Source organism: Anser anser (assembly GCF_964211835.1).
Source record: "Anser anser genome assembly, chromosome: 3".
In the NCBI taxonomy this organism is placed as follows: Eukaryota; Metazoa; Chordata; class Aves; order Anseriformes; family Anatidae; genus Anser; species Anser anser.
This window is the reverse complement of record NC_139722.1, coordinates 44536956-44552149: the sequence shown is the minus strand read 5'-3', so window position 1 is coordinate 44552149 and position 15194 is coordinate 44536956. Positions and strand designations below refer to the sequence as shown.

The 15194-nt window shown below is 43.3% G+C and overlaps 1 protein-coding gene across 6 annotated transcripts in view; it reads left to right on the top strand.

Moving 5' to 3' along the window:
- The window catches only part of LOC310898092 (uncharacterized protein), a 57977-nt gene that overhangs the window by 10993 nt on the left and 31790 nt on the right, over positions 1–15194 (top strand). For 2 of the 6 annotated variants that reach the window (XM_083832520.1, XM_083832519.1), the window contains one exon: positions 3310–9395. The exons of 1 other annotated variant lie outside the window; for it this stretch is intronic. The gene's annotated coding sequence lies outside the window, so the exon portion shown is untranslated. Of the gene's footprint in view, positions 1–990; positions 1452–2519; positions 2654–3309; positions 9396–15194 lie in introns of those variants that run through there. 3 more of the 6 variants (XM_083832518.1, XM_083832516.1, XM_083832517.1) reach the window with 3 other exon arrangements.

Below are 15194 nucleotides of genomic sequence, written 5' to 3'. Positions count from 1 at the left end.
TGATTTAGATTAGACACTAAGAACAGCTTTCTAACTTTTCAGTTAGAAAGCACAAGAATAGATTGCCTGGAGTGGCAGTGGGAGGATTTTGAAAATAGATTGGACAAGTGCCTGCCAGGCATGCTCTAGCTGCAGCCCACCCAGCCCGGAGCAGTGGGGTGCACGAGTGACCCCTCGTCCTTCCCAATTCATCTCCTGGAGCAGGGTGCTGCATGGGGCCGGGTTGAGCTGTGGTGCTGCGGTCGGTGCAGGTGGGTGAGCACGGTGCCATCCTGCCCAGGCTGTGTGTGCCCATGCTGGCTGGGGGCTGTCACACCTGGTCTTCACTCCCCACCCGGCACCACCTTGCTGCTTGACTTCCCCAGGCTATTTTTGGCTATAAACAGCTCCTCTGGGCAGCCAGAAGCGAGGTAGGGAGTCACCTTCTCCGCAAATGTTATCCATGAATAAACACCTTCCTAGGATTACTTAACCCGAGTCCGCAGCGTGTCTGTTTCCCTGCTGACACGCCATTAGCATCTGAAGCATCTATATTTCCTGAATCGCAACAGAGATAACTTATCATTCCACCTGCTTATCTCAGACCTGCCCTGTGGATCCAGTGGAAAGATTTCCCCTTTAGCACATAACAACAGGTGCCTGATACTTGCTTTTAAACCTTCCCCCTCTTTTAAAAAAGATTTGGCATTCTTGCCCTGTACTTTTTGCATCTCTCTTTCCATCTCCATGCCCATATAAGCTGGGCTTATTATTATCGGCCCACCGGCCCGTATCTCGCTGGCGGTGCTATCAGTTCCACACGACGTTTGCCCCGGGAAGTTTCGGATCTGTTAGGAGGATGCCTGCATTGCAGTTGCCAAAGCTGGTGTGCCATTGAGAAGTTGGTCTGGAAGCTAAGTATTCAAGAAACTCCTCAGGAGGCTGCTGGAATATAGGGGTAGAGGAACAAGCCTCTGTCTAATTACCTTTTGTGCTTCTTTTTTCTCTCAGCAGCTCCTCTGGATATCAAGTCAGCACATATTATCTTGCGCAGAGGTTCACGTTCTGCAGAGAGAGTCAGCAGGCAAAAGTGCCTGTAACAATTAGCGTGACAGCCCCTGCGAGCAGGAGAGTGGGAACGGAGATGGGCGCACACAGGAGATGTCTGTCTGCAGTCCCCCTTCCACTGAGGGCAATTCAGGCACTGGCCTGGCCAAAGAGCATCCAAGCTCAGCTGGATTCAGCATTAATTCATGGCCAGGTGATGGAAAAACGCTCTTCAGCTCCTCCTTGCTCCCTCCTGCCCTGAGTAATTTTGCTGTGAATGAAGGCATGGGGAGGGGATCATCTCCAGCTCCCCACTTCTGAGCTGCAATAACACCGGGTGTCCCATGGCCACAGCTGCCACCACGATCCTTACCGCAGCTTTAGGTACGAAAATAGACAAGCTTCAATGGAGGAGGTAGATCAGGGTAAGAAGCAGAGCTTTTTTCTTGCTATCCTGAGTTCTGGTATTCCTAAATCACATGCTTCGTCTTGCCATGAAATCTTATCAGAAGCAGAGGAAAGGTGCACATAACTAACCACGGAGCCTAGATTCATTGGCTGGAGTTTTATTGTAAGAGATACCAGGAGCATGAAAGACACGCTGGTGCTATCACCTATAGATAAATTCCTTGAAGTTTTTCATCATAGGATCCTGCTTCCTCCTGCTTATATAGTTTTGCCATCTGTCTTGATTTGACTGTTTCAGTGCTTGATGTTTTCGTCTAGATCAAGATCCAGGAGACAAGCAAAAATATATAAGCAGCCCATCTTTCATTTCAAAGGAAAAGCTTATGAAGTTTGCAAAGTTGCAAAGTTTGCAAGGAAAGATGCAATGAGAAACCTAAACCACCTCAAAAAGCAAAAGCAGGCACCCCCTTTCACTGTTATTTGAAAAATCATGGTTTTATAGCTAATCTATGAGGCTTTTTGTGCATGGACTGATTTGTAGTTTCTTAATGATTGGGACTGGCAGTATTGTTTAAAGCTTTGCCAGACTTTCAGCAATGAAAGAGTTTTTCTTTTCTTTTTTTTCTTTTTTTTCTTTTTCTTTTTTTTCTCCCTGCTAGTCTCTTTCTCAAAGCAAACTATCATGGAAGCACTCCATTTGGTGGTTCAATCCTTTCAGTGAATTAAATTAAGGAAAAATCATATATTTGAGTGTCCTAAAAGTTGCAGTTATTTCTTAGGGAAGATCTAGCACTGCATTCTCTGGTAAACTCAGAATTCTTCTGGAAACTCAGAATTTTGCAGGGCAGGGTGGTGCCCTAAACAAAATTCTAATATTTTTGAAAATGTTAGTTTGCAGTTGCTTGTTTAGTCTTTTCAGACACAGTCCTCACAGATTCGATATGCAATTAATGTGCTTCAGCCTGTCCCTTCGGCAGTTCAAGACTAGATCACGGATGGAGAAAGAGATCCCAAGCCAGTGGGCTGGGGGAGGATTTCCCTGCAATGTTTCTTTGTGCTTACTTTATATTTCTGTGTTTCTACAGAAGGGAACTGCCCATAAGGATCACTCTCTTGTGGTCTTACATGTTTCGTTCTATGGGATATTGTCTCCATATTCTATGGGAATATGAAGAGGGGAAAACTACCAAAAATATGGAAAGATGAAGGCAGATTTCAGGTGAGGCAAAAGAGGAGAAAGTAGAATAGGAACTGGGTGATGTTATGAGGACAAGAAAAGTGTCAGAGCCTGATGTAGGGCACAGCATGAGGCTGAAAGGGGATGGAGTGAGGCCAAAGGGCTCGTGGCCCCCTTGGAGGATCCAGGGTAGGATCCACGGGTGCCACCTTTCAACACTGGTGTTCTTACTTGCAAATAACCCACAAGCCACGTGTGTATTCACATATGCCTCTGGCAAGCACTGCTTAAAATATACCAGCCTATTACTGCCACTAGGTGCCATTAGTTGAAGCAAGTAGTGCAACAGAGCTAACTGTGAGTGAAGCACCTGGTTCTCCCACCCAATAATACATTTATTTTAAAATAAATATTAAACTTTTCCTTCTCCTGAATTTTATCTGTATGAGACTTACAAATGTTGAATAAGTGATCCCTCAAAAGTTACACCATGCCATAATCAAGTTTCTCCTCTTGTGTGTATAAGTTAAAATGTGCTTGTGTGATCACATGCCTGGCCCCAGCTGACTAATATTGGGCAGCTGAAGTTGAGTGACCACTTGTGAAAAGTTTGATTAAATGGCCAAACGTTTTTTAAAAGGTTTTAATTGTGTATAGCAATAGTGAATAACTTTTTTTTTTTTTTTTTTGTCTGGAAGTGGAAGAAGGATCACCTTTGTACTTCTTCTTGGAGTAGAAGACAGAACAGCGCTGTGCAATGCAGCGTTGAGTTGTCCTCGCTGGATGCCCCCAAACTTCCAAGCGTAGGAGAGCCACAGACACCAGTTAACATTCAGTTGTTCCCTGACCACAGGAGCTCACCTTGATCTTTCTGGCCCTCCGAGACATGAGGCTGCCAGAATAGTATGGAGAAGCTTCCGATGACCCAAGCAGTCCGTGGGTACAGAGAAGGTTTGACCGTTTTATCCCTCCTGCTCCTCAGTCCCATTTCAATCAAGCTCCAAAATGACAATCCAAGGTGGGTAGAATGAGAGTAAGTCCTGGGAACAGAGACTTTTTTTTTTCCTTGCCTTATGTGCTTAATAATTTCTAGTGAGGGCACAGAAAAGGCAGAAAGGCAGGTCTTGGTTGCACACTGAATATTGATCAGACTGTTCTGCAACTACTAATTCTTAAATAGAGATGAGCCGTTGCTGGACTGAGGAAAATTAGGTATGTCGGTGGATTCACACTTTAAAAATAATCTTACAAAACTGCATTGTCCCCACCCTACCTGGAACCCCTCTACCTCCTTCTGGAACCTCTCTACCTCCTTCCTCACACAACATAACTCACAGGCCACCCGGGTTCCTGCAGTACCTGCAGAACATGTGGCGGTCTGTTCAGTTTTGATGAAGAGCACTTCCAAAATTAATTATCTAGAAACAAAATTAAATGACCATTCTATGTAAGACAGAAAAAAAAAAAAAGAATTATTGTGGAGGAACGAAAATTTTTGTGAACGTTCCCATTGTGCTTTGTAGTGCAGCCTGCACATCCTCCTCCAGCCCCCTGTGCAAATGAAAATGTAATAGAAGCGAAAGCGACGCTCCTGTAAAGATTTAGATATGTGCCTAATTTCCAGCAGGTGCATAACGCTGGTGATCCGATGTGCCCTGAATTAAGCACGCCTGGAAGTTTTTGCTGAATTGAGACCTAGGGGTGTGTTGTACTGCACCTGGCAGCGACTTCAATTAGCTCTGGATGTGACTGTCGGACCCAGATCTTGGGGGCTGCCTGGCCTCGCGCCCCTCTGCAGAGCTGCTGCCCGGCTCTGATTTCTGCCGCATACTGGAAGGGCGCTTGTTCCCCTCCAGTAATTCCTCAGCACGCTGTTTGGGATTTGCAGCTATAAAAAGCTAAATAGTAAGTCAGTGTTAAGCATAACATTTTAACTGTTCCCAACGTTTTTTCTTTTAGTAAAAGGATACCCCCATAAAAGAAAAAACAGTTCACTTTAAAATGCTTATGCAGGCAAAACAAGTTTACAGTCTTTTACCCTGATGTTTTATACATCAGTTAAGGTGGGGATTGTATGCATGAATCTGAAAAAAAAAAAAAAAAAAAAAGAAATGACAAGAAAAGAAAAATTGAAAGCTGTATGCTGACAGGTGTAGATGTGCTGAGATAACAAGGATTATATTCCTAAATCTAATATGAGGATGGGTTATATCTATCCCTTGCCAAAATTAAAAAAAGGAAATCTGATCAGCATGGTAGGTAGCTGACTTTGACCCAAAGACTTATGGAATAAAGTGCCATTTGCATCCTTTTTTCTGCAGTCTCAAAGCAGTAATAAATAGTGCAATGGCAAAGAAGTGGCAGTGAAATGCCTCATTTTAAAACTTTTTTATATTAATCTGTTTTCAAAAGGAATAAAATAAGAAACTGAAGGTAAACAGTTGTGTTTAATATATAAAAAGCATATAAAATAAGCTTTAAGATTTATGTTTTTATGTATATGTGTTTATACTTCTTTGATGGCTGTAAAACACATAAGAATGAAAAAGAGATCTTTATTTTTTTCCCTAAGCATTTTATATGCATCTGTTTTTCTAAGGCATCCTGGTGTCAGAAATCACTTGTAATATGCATGATACGGGGCCTTTACCGTGATACACAGTTTTACTAAATAATGGAGTAAATAGAGGGCTATACGTACAGTAAATAGGAATGAAGTGTGGTATTATCCAGTGGAGGAAAAATAAAGCAGTCTGTCTACCTCTGGCTGCAAGGTTTGCCTTACACAATACAATGCCCGATTATCGTTCTGCTGGCCCAACGGACCATGTCAAATCAGGGGACGTTCAGGCTGAGCGACCACGAAAGGCTCTCCATCCCTGGGGGCCGCTTCCAAAGCATCGTCATGAGACTGGGACACGGACACACGCGGCCAGGCTGGGTGTCCTACTGGCTGAGCCACCCCTGGGTGCCATGCAGGAGTGGCAGAGGCTGCCGGGAAGAAGCTGAGCTGGGGTTGTTGCTGCTGACTTCAAGGAAGGGCAGGCTTCTCCTTCTGACCAGAAGAGTCAACACTTATGACTGAAACCTTGGAATAAATCTTTGAATAAAGCTTACCGTGTCCACAGCTACGAGCTAGTACATCCATCTACTTGCCATGCTCCTGTTCATATGTAAAATGATGAAAAAAGCTTGTTCTTAAGGACACTCACAGGCTGTACAATGCTGCGCTGAAGCTTTTATTACATCGATTCAACTACTTTCCATAGGTTATGCAAAGTAATCTTTCTGTATCTCACTGAATTTGCATCCTGGGAGTGATTGATACTCCATGGGTGATGAAGCTGACGTCTATTCCCCACCACACAGGTGTGTGATGAATCCTGGTTTGAGGTGTGCTATTATTTACTGCCAAGGTTATTTCATAAATCCAGTTTCACACTTCTAATTCAGACCTGTATGCTTTCTGAGAGGAGGGCTCTGTTATTAAGTCATCAGTTCTGGAGAAAACTAAACCAAACTAAAAGGCACCAGTCATAGATTGGTTTTATTCCACTCCATAAATGTGTGAAGTATTGTTTTATTATACATTAAAAGTGCGATTATGTGTGATGGTGTCTTTGGATCATGTCAATAGATGAGTGCTGCTTTTCATTGCTAGCTTTAATCAGGGTGTAGATCACTTTTAGTTTTCTAGGAGATTTGTTGGGGAGATTGTGAAAACATTTAATGCTCATATTGGAAAGGGGGAAAGAGTCTCTAAAACTGCCCAACAGGTAGGTACTAATTTTCAGACTATCTGAATATTGGCTTTTATGTATCACTTGCCATTAAAAAGCCAACCCTTCCATTTTCAATTATTTTCCTTTCTAGGGACAGGGAAAAGATGAGGCTTTTTGGAGAGCACATGCTATTACTGCTGGCTATTCAGTGGCAACCACTGGAACCCCTGCCTACGCTTTACAACAGAAAAAGTATTTGCTGTTGGTTGTGGAGTGGCAGAAGCTAGTAGAGAATAAGTGCCTGCCTAACCCCTGCCAAGCAAGAAAACAGGGCAGAAATTTCAGAAGCAGGAGAGACGTCTGTTTTTTTTGTTTTGTTTTGTTTTTTTTTTAGCCTAGAAGCAGGTTAGAAAGTATGATAACACTCTTACTGGGCTGACTCGATCATGAAACAGCTCTTTTTGCACATTACCCATCAGCTCAGCATAGAATAGCCTGCCTACTTATTTGTTCTTGATTGATCTGGCGCCTTTCAGGCATCTGAAGAACAGAATCATCCCCATCTTTTTGTTCTTTGAGGTATAAATTATACAGTATAGTATATATTTTTTTCTTTTAAACCTTTATTTAGAGTGCTCAGGGTGGTCTGTGCCCTGAATCAATGCTCTACAGCAATTTTGTTCCTGTGCTCTCGTTCCCTGTGTGGGCTGTCTCTGTCTGCATGGTCTCTTTCTGGTTTCCCTTTTCCTTGATGGATGTGATGGCAGCTGTGCCATTGCATGGCTCCAGCTGTGCAGTTGCATGGCTCCAGCTGTTCAATTCAAGCCAAGCAGGCATTGCACTGTTTGGATGCTCAAGGCAGGAATGGACATAAAGTTCATAAGTGCTTTTGTCCTTCTGCTAAGTCTGCCCTCACCCAGCATATTTCATTCCTTGCTAAGCTGTATCAAATGCAGACTCCCAGCGATATCTTCTACACAGTTTATTTGGACCCTTAAGACCCTTCCTTAAGATATCGTCCCAGAATGTTCAACAAAAAATAATTTATTCAGCTGCTCTAAAAGATAAGATGAATTAAGATTTCAGTTGACCTTCTTCTCTCTTTTCCTCTTTTCCTATGTATTGCTTCAGGCATACCTCTCTTTGAACAGGTCCACCTGTTTTCCATACCTAAATCATACTGGGATCTTTTTATATGAATACAGAAAATCTGTATTTCCAGCAGCTATGGCTCTCTTGGCATCCCTTCTCCAGAGCCCTTGCCATGAGTAACCTTTGTGGGGACTCTAACCAGGACAGAGGTTACCTTCCATTCATGGTTAAACTTTGTCATGAGTATCTTCCTTTCAGTTTTAGTTCTGTCTTTGCCCTGTTCAATTTGGCTTTTATCTTGTCTTTTATAATAAATTTGGCTAGCCGTTTGTTCCCTCTTCTACTTCCCCTTTCTTTTCATAAATATAATAGCTGGACGAGATTTCTCTATAATCTTATTGATACTCTTCCTGATAGGAACCTCTGTGGACAAATTATACTGTTAGGATTGACTGCTTTGGAAAATGCTGCCTGTGAATTTTGGAGTCTTGGCTCCCAGCTTTAACATGGTGTAGATGAAACAGGTCCAGCAAGGAATGAGTGGGGAGCATGAAATATCATGATAATGTAGGTGGGATGACACTGCTACTTCTACTCCTCTTTGGTCTCCTCCTCCTCCTTAATAGTCTCAGGTGTATGTTTGCTTTTGCTCTCTCCATGACATGTTGCTGCATTTTGTAGTCTCCTTTGCATGCCTTCATCTGGTAAAGAGGTAACCTGGAAAGTGAAATAGCCAGAAATACAAAGACATCTGGAACCCATAATGGGCCATTTGAAATGTGCTGTGGGCTGTCACTTACTGCTTTGCAACCAATCCAACAAATTTTTTAGTTATACATGGTTTGGTGGAGTGACAGCATTACAGCAGGTAAAATAAGAACTTGTCTGCATGTGTAATGCACTGACCCCTGATGCACATAATTTGTGGTAAGGTGTGAGAAGCAAGGAAGCCACCAAGAAGCAAAGATCTAAGCAGGGACTAAACCATTCACCTCTGCCACCATTTCTTTTCCATTGAGGGAAACAAAACCAGACTTCTAAAATTACTTTGCCACTGTCCTCTAAAACCTGTATAATTAATTTTCCAGGTGAAGTATGAACAATATTTTCTTCTATTGACCTTTGTTTTTGTAGGATATTATCTCATGGTGCACACATCTTATTTTAGTTTCTGGTCTCTTGAGAAGGAATCTACCAGTGTTTGAACACCCATTTGTCCTGATGGCAGGGTTGCTCAGTGCAGCTCTCCAAACCAATTTGCTTGAAGCAGAGAAGCCTAATCTCTATTGTAAGGAAGAAGAAAGGAGGAAGTAGTCTAGTTTTCTCCTGCTTTGATGCAAATCTTGAACAGTTCTACATCTGTCTTCAAAAAGCATCATCCATACGGGTAATGAGTTAAGAAGTGGGGTCAAATGTAGACATGCATTTTCTGTACAGATAGTGGGAAACCACACAGAAAAATCAGTGCAAAGACCACTCATTCTGCATATGCGAACACAGCTAATTTGCTGCACATTTCCTCCCTTTTAAAAAGAGGATACCTGTGGCACTTACTTAGAATGGATGTTTGGCATTGCTGTCAGACTAAATCCATATACTTCCTTTGTATTAGATCACTGTTTTATTTCAAGAGTTACATGCATACAGGATGACAGCAAGCTGATTTTCCAAATTGCTCTGCTTTGTCACTGTTAGCTTCTGGCATTAGGCCATGCAGATACTCTGTTTTGAGATATGTTCTGCCAGTTTCAGAGTTGTCCCTCCAAGTATCTCACCTTTCTGAAGGTCAGTTATGCACCTATGGCTAGTGGTACACTACAAGTTGTTTTTCTTTTTCATGAGGAATAATTCTGTAACTGTATCAAGAAATAAAACCATGCCATCTCCCAGCACAATGCTCTATTGAGAAACCATTTGAAAACAACCTATGATGGACACGGGCCTTGTCACTAATAGCCAGTTTTTTGAGTCCTGTGAATATTTCCTGATACAGGTCTCCTATTAAATAAAGCGGATTTTTGAAAAAAATTCTTCTCCGAATCCTTTTGCTTTTCAATGTGAACCAGCTGGAGTACCAGCCACGACCTATCAGGGTAAGTATTTTTCAAGCAGCGGAGTAGGATGGCTGGAAGTGCTGAGGAGGCAGAAGTACCTGGCCGAGCAAAAATTGGCTTCCCATTTTGCCAATACCTTCTTGGCTGCCAATTTGCACAGAGCTGCAGGTTCTACTCGGGAGTGGAAACTTTCTGATAGTGTTGCACAACTCTGGAGACTCACTGCCACTGAAAATATAATTAGAGATCTGGTTATCCAGCTAGAGGTCAGGAAGCTAGAGTTAATTGCTAACCTGTTTATCCTACTCAAGGGATAAAGCACATAAATACAGTTAGAAACTGCTCAAAGCCTCAGAGATCTCTGCTGAAAGCCTGCTGTAGGCTTATGGTAACAGTTTTGAAAGAGCCTGAGGGAATGAGAAATGTGGGATGGTATACCCACACTTCTGCAGACGGATCTGCACCAGCAGTTTGCAGAGGTCCTGCTTTGGCTACAGCCCTACCAGCACATTTCTCCCTCACATCTCCCTCTGCCAGTACAGGCAAAGCCCCTCTATTAACTGAGGCTGGTGTGACCTGCCCTGCTGGAAGGGGTAGATACGTCCCCGGTGACTTAAGAGGGGGAAAGTCCTTTTGAAAATCAGACTTAGGTACTCTTGAAAAAGGTGTCCCAGGCTTTTGTTTAGGCAGCTCAGTCCTCCAAACCTTTACGTGTGTGAATAGTCCTTACCCTTCAGCCTAGCATGGCTGAAATCAATGCCTTTTCACATGCCCCTTTCATGTTTAAATGGCAGTAGCCACAAGTAGTTTGTTTACTATCCTTTCATTACCTGATTTCTACATTAAAAAAACACACACATAACTATTCTGAGCAGGTCAGGAAATTCCTCATGCCTGCACAAGGCAGTCCACTTTCAACTGGAAGATTTTTGTTACCCCACGTTCTTTTTAAAAACTCCTGTGTGCATGAAGGCTTTGATGACAGAGCCCACACAATGCAGCCAAACTGAATGGAATTTCCACAGGGCTGGGGAAGGCTGCTCCACCACTCCCCAAAGGCAATCTTCCTCCTGAGTCTCCGCTCTCTCCTCCAGAACATTCCTGGGCTACAGCACTTGAAAGAAGCCAGAAGACTTATTTTTATATCAAGGAAATGTCATTTTATTTTTAATCTCCTCACACTGCAAAACCCAGCGTTTTTATCAAAGTTTCCAGGAACATTTCCCTCCGCTGCAGGTTGAGCATGGTGTTTCTTTCATTTTCTAAATTTTCACCACGTAGAAGTGATGGGGATGGGTTAAGCTGCTCGCCTGGGCTCCCCTACCAGCTGTTAGGTATCTCTGGAGGGCAGCACAGCCTCTCCTGGGAGAAGGGCTCAGGAGAGGTGACGTGGGGTCTGTCGTGCTGGATGAGAGGTTGTGTGACGAGATAAGGCGCACCCAAACTGTGACGATTGAAAGCAGTTGTAAAATGGCAAGGTTTTGACGGCTTAAACGGTGGCTCTCCGCTGAGGAAATACTTCTGCTCCTCTCTTCAGGATAATACTCAAGTATGGACCAAACTGTAAGCGTGGGCTCATTGACTCCAAAGGCAATTAAGAACGTGCTTTGGCCTTGCCCTGAAGCAGGGCCCTGAGCGCTTGCTGGCACTCCTCATGCACTACTACCATCAGGAAGCATATTATTACCACTTGCTTAACGCAAACATGATGGAGCAGTTGATTCATATTATTTAATAAGATGATGACTGACTGTTCTGCATTGTCTGTTTGTGTCTTAGGAGCAATAAAATGAATCCATTAACTTATTAACTTTTATTTTGAAATCTTTCATGGAACTGTCATGTTATTTTGATTTGAGTAAGTGATTCATCTTTTTTTTAACAACTATTTTTTTGGTCCAGGGAGACTTATGTACTTCTGTTAATAGGTCAGAATTACGAGACGTATCACTCATGTTCAGAATCTTTTTGTAGTGTATAGCTTATTAATAATAGATTTGAATATCAAAATAATGATATGCCATTTCAGCATTTAATTTTGGGGAAACATTCAGAAGATTTCCCCCTTGTACTGGCACAGTCAGTGATGAAGACGGAGGGAAACGAACTGTACTGTAGGTGGGAGCAGAGACACTGCAGCAGCTAACATGAAGTTGAGCTTTAAATTTTTATGACAATTCATAAACTATTTTTCTAGCTGAGACCCTGGCTAATCGCAGCCTCTCCCTGACAATTTTCTTGTTCTGATTCTCACGGATTTAATAGTGTTCGTGGGGGGTGAGCCGGGCGAGATAGCTCGCTCTTGTAAGCTGCTTACCCTTGTGTACGTTTTTCTTCAGGAATGTCATGTCTTCAGCAAGCGGTTTGCAGGCGAGTGATTTCTCTCCTCTTAATTCTTGTCTATCTAATGGTTTTACTAGTAGAGGGTGGACATGTGGGTTCAAAGTGATGGCTCTGAAGCCTTTATTCTCAGTGAAACTGTACTGGGATGCTATTCTTACACCCGATAACCCTTCATGCCTTCCCTCAGCTCCTTTCCATCCCCTTGTCCCCCCAGCTTGGGGGTCTCTCCAACAGCTTGCAAAACTCCTCTCATCTCCCATCTCGACTAACGCTGTCTTTTCCTGTGTACATCCGCATAGTGATTGTCAACTCCTGGCATCTCCTGCCCTTACTCTCCACCCAGCATCCCCACCACACAGGAAGAAAGAGAAGACAAAACAAGTTTGGTTTAACTACCCCAAAACTTTATTTCCTAAGTGGAAAGCTTTCAGGAACAACTCCTACACTGCAGGTGAGGATTCCTTTTCTAACCCATTTCACTGGTGGGGGGCTACTGGCATCCTCCTAGGTCACTATGCTTCCTTTTGGAGGGCAGAAGGGTTTGGAGGAGGACTGGTGGACACAAGGGCTCATCTCTTCCAGTGTTATGCAATTTATTTGGTCATTTGTCTCTACTTCCCCTTAAATGCATTCCTAACCCTGCTTTATCCTGGAGCTGGGCCCCTTACAGGCACTGGTACCCCTTGGCATTGGTGTTGCTTTCTGTGCTACGATGTTGGAGCAGAACCTCATTTTTAGGTGGAAATAGCTTTTCCTCTTGTGTGGTAATGGTGACCTCTGCCTTTGGTAATGTGCCCAGATACCCCGGGCTAGGATCATCTTTCTGGCTGGTCATTCATATCTTGTCTCTCACTTTCTCCTTGCACCTTGAATAACTGCTGAAGCCCTGCTCTCCAGCCTGTTGAATGCAGCTCTCCTCTCTTCCAGTAAAGATATAGAGCAGCTCCAGTCTTTCCCTGATTACTGTTGTACCTTACTGCAGTGATTCCTGCTTTGCCAGCATCTGCAGTCTCATGGTCCTGTCCTTGTACTTGTGCTTTCTTTTCTGAATGAGCTCATTCATATGTTACCATCTTGCCTCTACAATCCATTCTAGTGCCATTTCAGCTGAAAAGTCTGCAAAAATTGCCACCCACTGATGGCTAGGTGCAAGACCCATGAATATTCTCAATATCTCTTTTATTTGGATGTGCCTTTCAAACACTATTAAATACATCCCTAGCTGATTCAGTATCATCTGTTAGAGCCTATGGGGAGCCCCTCCCACCCAGCAGCCACTCAGAGAGTGAGGGTAGTTGCACAGATGGCCGTTGAACCTGCACAGCCAAATATCTGTGTCCCCTGTTCATTCAAGTGGGAATGTTGATGGCCATCGTCCTTCAGTGTGCCCACTTGGGTGGGAGTAACCTGCAAGTTAAAACATCTATTACTTTAAGCAAATGAGTTTGGCATTTACAAGCATTAGCTAGGGGCACAATGCTTCAATGCAGGGCCTTTTGGTGTATTTATACTCTGCTCCCACCATGGATCCTCAGTTTTGATTGCTGTGTTGACTATGTACTATGAAACACACAAGACTAAAAGCTAGACATATGTTTAATGGTCTCAAGTTGCACCAGGGGAGATTTATATTGGATGTTAGAAAGAATTTCTTCACAGGGAGGGTGGTCAAGCATTGGAACTGGCTGCTCAGGGAAGTGGTGGTGTCCCCATCCCTGGGCATATTTAAGAGATGTGTGGACATGGCACTAAGGGACATAGTTTAGTGATGGAACTTGGTAGGTCAGGTGGATGGTTAGATTAGGTGATCTTGAAGGTCTTTTCCAAACCAGATGATCTTGCGATTCTATAAAGTCCATATGATAAACATTGATTCTGGCCCTGAGACCGCAAAGTGTGTTTAGAGGCAAAACAGAGATTGTCCTTATAGCTTTTTTCACCACCCACTGACACTTTTCTCCTGCTGTATTTCTATCGTGCACAGATGCTGTGCCAAATATTCTCAATGCTTTCCCCCCATGTGTTTTACATACATTACCTGTATGATATACAGTAGTGAGCAGCTTTAAGATTTTTGTGTGGCTTACCTCATCCTCTCAACCAGGAATTTCATAAATAAATCACTGTCTTTCAAACCTTTTTGCAGGTTGCATCTGTCTGAAGTGTGTGCGCTTCAATAAGTGTGCCTGACAGAGAAATTAAAAAGAAAAATCATCTCCCAAACAGAAACTATAAGAGGCATGTTGAGCTAAACACTCGCTGCACATTATTACAAGGGGAATGTGATTTGAGAAAGAGTGTTTGGAAAGTAGAGGTGACATTTTGTTTCCCTGAGCTTAGTGGGCCAGAACTTCACCTGGGATAAATTGACATAGATTCATTGAAATCAATAACTGATTTGCACTCTCTGGGACCAGTCCTGTTAAATTCTAGCCATCAGTAGTTGAAGGGCATATTTTTTTCCTAAGAAACTAAATATTTCTTCATACTATGTCTTGCTGTTTGGATTTATTCAGTTTTCTGTGAGTAATTCAAAGAGATTGTCCACAGAGACTTGTTTTTCAATAGAAATGTGGATTTTTAACTAAACAGATTTTTCGAAGCAAAATAAGTATGCTTTTCCTGGAAAAATCTGTTGTGTAAATAGATGAGCTTATGTATACATATAATAAGTACATATATATAAGTTTTTCATTAAAAATGAAAAATTTTGGCTGAAAACAACCCCACATTTGGTCTGGAAATGTCATCCCAGTGCCTGATGGGAAGCACAGTTTGGGGGGGTAGAGCCTCTATTTCCTTTTGTATGCTCTATTTCCCTGCTTTGTGGACACATGGTGACCAGGACAGGAGTCTGTGAAATGCCAGGAGAGATGCGGTCTGGTTGGAGAGGCCACCCCATGAGGAGGGTGTGTGCCTGAGGCCTGGCAATGTCTGCGAGGGTTTGCAATGGGGTGCTTATGTTGAGTGTTTTGGCCTTTTTTTTTTTTTTTTTTCTTTATCTGAAGAGTCACTGGCTTGAGAATTCCCAACCCATCTCATCTTTTTCTCCAACAGTTTTGGGGCGGGGGTTGACAAGAGAGAGAAGGAGGTGAGGTCTTGCCCATCTGCCAGCCCAGGAGCCAGCGCCTGGGCCCAGCCTCCGCCTCCCGTTGCTCTCATTGCTTCCCCAACCAGGAACATTGCCCATTTGGGCAGGGACTGGAGGTCCTGTTGGAGATCCCATTTTTTCACAACCTCTCGGATTCCTCTGTGTTTAGGCAAATGGGCCCGGCATTTCCCGGCTGTGCCCACTGCCAGCCTCAGCACATGGGGCCATGAGCAGCTGTCTTCAGCTCTGGTGTTGCCACCTCCAGGTGCTTCGATTCCTGC